This window comes from Vombatus ursinus, unplaced genomic scaffold, assembly GCF_900497805.2.
Source record: "Vombatus ursinus unplaced genomic scaffold, bare-nosed wombat genome assembly UNPS02014863.1, whole genome shotgun sequence".
Classification (NCBI taxonomy): Eukaryota; Metazoa; Chordata; class Mammalia; order Diprotodontia; family Vombatidae; genus Vombatus; species Vombatus ursinus.
This window is the reverse complement of record NW_020954641.1, coordinates 5,070,472-5,076,740: the sequence shown is the minus strand read 5'-3', so window position 1 is coordinate 5,076,740 and position 6,269 is coordinate 5,070,472. Positions and strand designations below refer to the sequence as shown.

The 6,269-nt window shown below is 37.2% G+C and overlaps 1 pseudogene; it reads left to right on the top strand.

Annotated features, from left to right (window-relative positions):
• Positions 1-267: 267 nt before the first annotated feature.
• Positions 268-5,431, top strand: LOC114027583 (annotated as a pseudogene).
• The last annotated feature ends 838 nt before the right edge of the window (positions 5,432-6,269 follow it).

The window sequence follows — 6,269 nt, the reverse complement described above, 5'->3', positions numbered from 1 at the left end:
CACTGCACCACATAAGTACTTCTGTAGTTTTGAGAGTTTGTAGGCAAGCACCCTCCAGTGAGCAGTGAGGACACTGCAAAGGGTAACCTGGGCTTGCACATTTGATGCACTCTTACAAAACTCCTTGACTGGTGGCTTGAATTAAGTGGTACACGGTGGCCGAATCACATTTCTCTGTTGGTTAATTTGTTGATTGATTCATTGATTCAATGATAGTCTACTTTCCCATGGGCTAATGGAAAGCAGAGGACAAGGTGGGTGTGGTCCATGGCTGCTGCAGCACCTCATATGTCAGCTGGTACATACAACCTGCACAATTGTCACACTTAATTCTATTCTTATAAACAAATGCTTATCTTCGCATCATTAGAAGCAAATTTAGATTTGTACAATGCTTTATGTATGCAAAGTTCTTTCACAAATGCCATCTCACTTGATCCTCACAGCTATCTTTTATTTTTATTCTATTCTTTTTTTTTTTTTGGTTAGGCCATGGGGTTAAGTGACCTGCCCAGGGTCACACAGCTAGTAAGTGTCAAGTGTCTGAGGCCAAATTTGAACTCAGGTCCTCCTGAATCCAGGGCCAGTGCTCTATCCACTGCGCCATCTAGCTGCCCTACACTGCTATCTTTTAAAAAAGAGTTAGGATGGATGTTACTATTTCAATTTTATAGATAAGAGAACTTTGAAGCAGAGATCATCCATATATAGGTGTCAGCTAAATGGTGTCATTTGAGCAGAGTCAAGAAAGCCGTTCTCCGCTTATGCCCCCCTAAGTGATGACTATCCCTGCCATGATGCCTGAAATTCCAACATTAGAAATTAATTCCTTATGTTAGGTATTGCTTCATTCCTAGCTAAAAGGCTTCTGGGAAGAAGAAATAATAACAATGATTCTCATTTTCATTGTGGTTAAGGTTTACAAGAATACTGAAAGACAATGGAAACTCAAAGGTGAGAGGGAGCATAGAGTAAAATAGACCTAACTCAGGGTACAAAGTGAAAAGGGGATGTTGGAAATGGCTACCATGAGGAGGGCCACTCAATGAAAGCCCACGGAACCTGAATGACTCACAACATGCTTCTAAACTGTGGACTCTATTGGAAGATGGAAATCTATTGTCCCCATAAAGCCCATGCGGATGAGATGACCAAGTGCCCTAGTGATGATGACATTAAGTTTTTCACTCTATCCATCCTCATAACATGTTGGAATACAGCAAACAAATGCAAACAGCTCATGATGGTGAAGACTGCCCAGCAGTTGTTGTTGTTTATATTTAATTCTTTATTATTTATTTGTTTTTAACATTCCTTTCTTTTTTAATTTTGAATTCCAAACTTTCTCCCTCTTTTCCATACCTCCCCCCCACACTGAGAAGGCAAGCAATGTGATATCAATTACACATATGAAATCATGCAAAACATTTCCATATTAGCCACATTTTTTAAAAAAGCAAGAAAAATAAAGAAAGTGAGAACATTATACTTCTGCACTTAGAGTTCATCAATTCTCTCTCTGGAGATAGATAGTATTTTCTCCTTATGAGTTCTTTGGAAGTGTCTTGGATCATTGTATTGATCAGAGTAGCCAAATATTTCACAGTTGATCATCATTACAATATTGCTATATTATATATATATATAATATTACATTATACATATTATATACATGTATACATAGTATATATATATATATTTATATGTACAACAAAATCATAATATAACTCTATACAACGATCTCCTGGTTCTCACTTCACTTTGCATCAGTTCGTATAGGTCCTGTAATGTTTTTCTTTTTTTTTTCTGAAACCACCTCCCTCATGATTTCTTATAGCATAATAGTACTCCATAACAATCATATTTCTCAACTTGTTCAGCCATTCCCTGATTGATGAGCATTCCCCCAATTTCTCTTTCTTTGCCACCACAAAAAGTTGCTATGAATACATTTATACATACAGGATTTTTTTCCTTTTTTTAAACATCTCTTTGGGATATAGACCTAAGTAGTGGTATTAGTGGGTCAAAGGGTATGCACAGTTTTATAGGCCTTTGTGCAGAGTTGCAAATTGTTCTCCAGAATGGTTGAATCAGTTCACTACTCTACTAGCAGTTCATTAGGGTACCTATTTTTTCCTCATCTCCTCCAGCATTTGTCATTTCTGATAGGTGTGAGGTGGTACCTCAGAGTTATTTTAGTTTGCATTTTTCTAATCAATAGTCACTTACAGCATTTTTTTCATATGAGGATAGATAGCTTTGATTTCTTCTACTGAAAACTGCCTGTTTATATCATTGGACCATTTATCAGTTGGGGAATGGCTCTTATTTTTACGTATTTGACTCCGTTCTATACTCAGTATATATTTGAGAAATGAAGACTTTTTCAGAGAAACTTGTTGTAAAAAAATTGTTATTACTTCACTGTCTATGGTTATTGTTCAGTCATTTTCAATTATGTCCAACTCTTCATGACCCCATTTGGGGTTTTCTTGGCAAAGATACTGGAGTGGTTTGCCATTTCTTTTTCTTTTTCACATAATGTAGTTTTCCTGATTATCTCTTTTAATTAGATCTATTTTTGTTTTTTCTTTGTCTGAGATCATGATTGCTACTCTTGCCTTTCTTTACTTTAGCTGAATCATATTAGGTTCTGCTCCAGCCCTTTATTTCAACTCTTATGTTATCTTTCTGTTTCAACTGTGTCTCTTGTAAACATCATATTGCTGGATTCTGGTTTCTAATCTATTCTGCTATCTACTGTTTTATGGGTGAGTTTAACCCATTCACATTCACAGTTATGATTCCTAACTGTATTTTTCCCTCTATGCCATTTTCTTCTATTTCTTCCTCTGTGTGTGTGTCTCTCTCTGTCTGTCTCTCTCTTTCTGTCTGTCTGTCTGTCTCTCTGTCTCTGTCTCTCTCTCTGTCTCCCTCTGTCTCTCTCCATCTCTCTCCATCTCTCTCTCTGTTTCTCTCTCTTGCTGTCTCTCTTTTTATTCTGACTCTCCTCAAAAGCCCATTTTGCTTCTTCTAGTCACTGCCTCCCTTAATTCATCCTTACTTTCCTATTATATTTCTATATATAACTGTGTGTGTGTATTCTTCCCTCTTTGAACCAATTCTGATGAAAGCGAGGTTCAGTATTGTCTACCACTCCCATTTCTCCCTCCATTGTAAAAGCTCTTCCTTGTGCACGTCTTTTATGTAAGAACATTTTCCCCATTCTGCTTAACCCTTTCCTCTTCTTTCAGTACACCCTGCTTTCTCACTCTTTCATTTTTTTAGAGATTATCCCAATATAACTGTCTCACACCAATGACTTCTGTTTATATAAATTCCTTATAACTACCCTAATAATGATAAAGTTCTTAGGGGTTACATTATCATCTTCCCACAAAAGAATGTAAATTGTTTTACTTTATTGAGCCTTTTATGATTATTCTTTCATATATCTTTTCATACTTCTCTTGAGTCTTGTGTTTGAATGTCAAATTGTTTATTCAGCCCTGGTCTTTTCATCAGAAATGTTTAAAAGTCCTCTATTGCATTAAATATCCATTTTCCTCCAATGGATTACACTCAGTTTTGCTGGGCAGGTTATTCTTGGTTGTAATCCTACATCCTTTGCCTTGCAGAATATATGCTAAGCCCTTCCACTCCTTAAATGTGGAAGCCACTAAATCTTGTGTGATCCTGACTGTGGTTATATGATACTTGAATTGTTTCTTTCTGGCTGCTTGAGGTATTTTCTCTTTGACCTGAGAGCTCTTAAATTTGGCTATAACATTCCCAGAAGTTTTCATTCTGGGATCTCTTTCAGGAGGTTATTGGTAGATTCCTTCCATTTCTATTTTATCTTCTGCATCTAAGATATCAAGGCAGTTTTCCTTGATAATTTCTTGAAATATGATGTCTAAATTCTTTCTTTGATCATAACTTTCAGGTACTCCAATAATTCTTAAATTATCTTTCTTTGATCTATTTTCCAGGAGAGTTGCTTTTCTGATGAGATTATTCACATTTTCTTCCATTTTAAAAATTCTTTTGACTGTTTTATTGTTTCTTGATGCCTCATAGAGTGATTAGCTTCCATTTGACCAATTCTAATTTTTAAAGAATTATTTTCTTCAGTGAGCTTTTGCTCATCTTTTTCCATTTGGTCAATTCTGCTTTTTAAGGAGGTCTCTTCAGTGGATTTTTGTGCCTCTTTTACCATTAGACCAATTTTGTTTTTTAAGATGTTATTTTCTTCAGTATTTTTATCCCCCTTTTACCAAGCTGTTACTGCCCAATTTTTGGATTTATCTGAGTTCTGTCACTTATCCACCAGTGAATCTTCATCAAGTGTGGTGAAGCTTAATGAACAGCAGGCAGACATCGCTATGAACCAGGTTGGGACCCTACATCATGCTAAGAAGTCCCAAGCTTCTGGCTTCTGTTACACCAATAATATTGTTTTGGTCATCCTAGAATGGTTAATGTACTCCGAGAAGATGCTGTGTATTGACATTGACATGCACCATGTCCATGTCATGGAAGAGTTTTTTGTCACCACACACTGGGTCATGATAATGCCCTGTCACAAATACAGAAAGTACTTCTGAAGAATGTGAGACCTACGGGACACTGGGACTGGCAAGGAAAATAGTACATTGTCAACTAATTCACTTTTAGATGGGATTGGTGATGAGTCTTATGAGACTATCATGAAACCAGTGGTGTCCAAGGTGATGGAGACATTTTGGCCCAATGCAGTGATCTTGAAGCGTGGTTCTGGTTTTTTTCTGGAGACTGATTAGGTTGTTTCAACCTTAGCATCAAAGGACATAGCAAGTGTGTGGAATTTGTCAAGAGCTTCAATCTACCTATGCTGATGCTGGGAGGGAGTGACTACCCCCTACCATCCACAGTGTAGCCAGATGCTGAACATATGAGACACCTGTGGATTTGGACAAAGATCCCCAGTGAACTTCTCTACAATGACTATGTTGAATACTTTGGATCAGATTTCAAACTTCACATCTAACATGACAAACCAGAATCCCAATGAGCATTTGGAAAAGATCAAACAAAGGCTGTTTGAGACATAATGGATGTTGCCTCATGCCACTGGTGTCTGGATGCAGCCCATTCCTGGGGATGGCATGCAGGAAGACAGTGGAGATAAGGATGACAGAGATCCTAACAAATGTATTTCAATATGTTCCTCAGACAAGAGAATTGAATGTGAGGAGGAGTTTTCACATTTGGACAGGAAGGTGAGGGTGATCAAAAGAATGCATCCAACTTCAAGAGAGCCAAGTGGGTCAAAATGGAAAAGGAGAAAGAACAAAACTCAGAGGAGAAAAAAGAAGCAAAACAGGAGGAGACAACAGAAGAGAAAATTGAAGCCAAAGGGGTGAAGGAGAAGACCAAATCTGTCTGAAATTTCCAGCTTCCCTTGGGGCCTACTGTCCACATTTCCTTCTCACCCTCAGAATGAATATTTTCTACATGTCTCTTTATTTATATATTTAAACTTGGAGTCAAGAGACCTATGTTCCAATCCCCACACTGATATTAGCTGTGTAATCTTGAATAAGTACCTTCTATCTGGGTTTGTAAGGGATTTTGACTCACTGGATCTTTCATGTGGCAATGAGAGTGGTGGAGTTGGGGTGATTGCATCTTCTAAACACTCTGACTACTCAACATGGTATATATAAAGACCCAGAGCCAAAGCCAATTTGGTATGAAGAATATGGGTTGAAATCTCAGCTCTACTTGAATGAATTTGGCCAAGTTATCCTCTGGGCTTCAATAGCAATGTCTGTAAAATGAAGACTTTGAACTAGATAAGGAGTTGTTAACCATGGTTTGTTGCAAGGACCCTTTTGACAATCTATTGAATCATATGAACCTTCTCAGAATAATGTTTTTAAATGCATAAATAAAATGCATGTCATTACAAATGAAACCAATTACTTTGAAATACAATTATCAAAATATTAAAAAATGAACAAACAAAAAAGTTTCTGGATTCCAGGTTAAGAACCTTGGGACTGTAAAAATCTCATATGCTTGTGGAAGCAAGTAGTCTTATTATGGGCTTATAAATTGGCTTGAGACATCCAAATCCTGCACTGACTCCAACTACTATCTATGTGGTAGATGTGACTCTGTTTCTTAATCTGTATTTTGATGTTTAAGCTCATTTTTTCCTAGCAACCAAACCAGACTCCCTTACCTTCTGATTCCCTCCCCTTCTGAGATAGGGCAGGTAT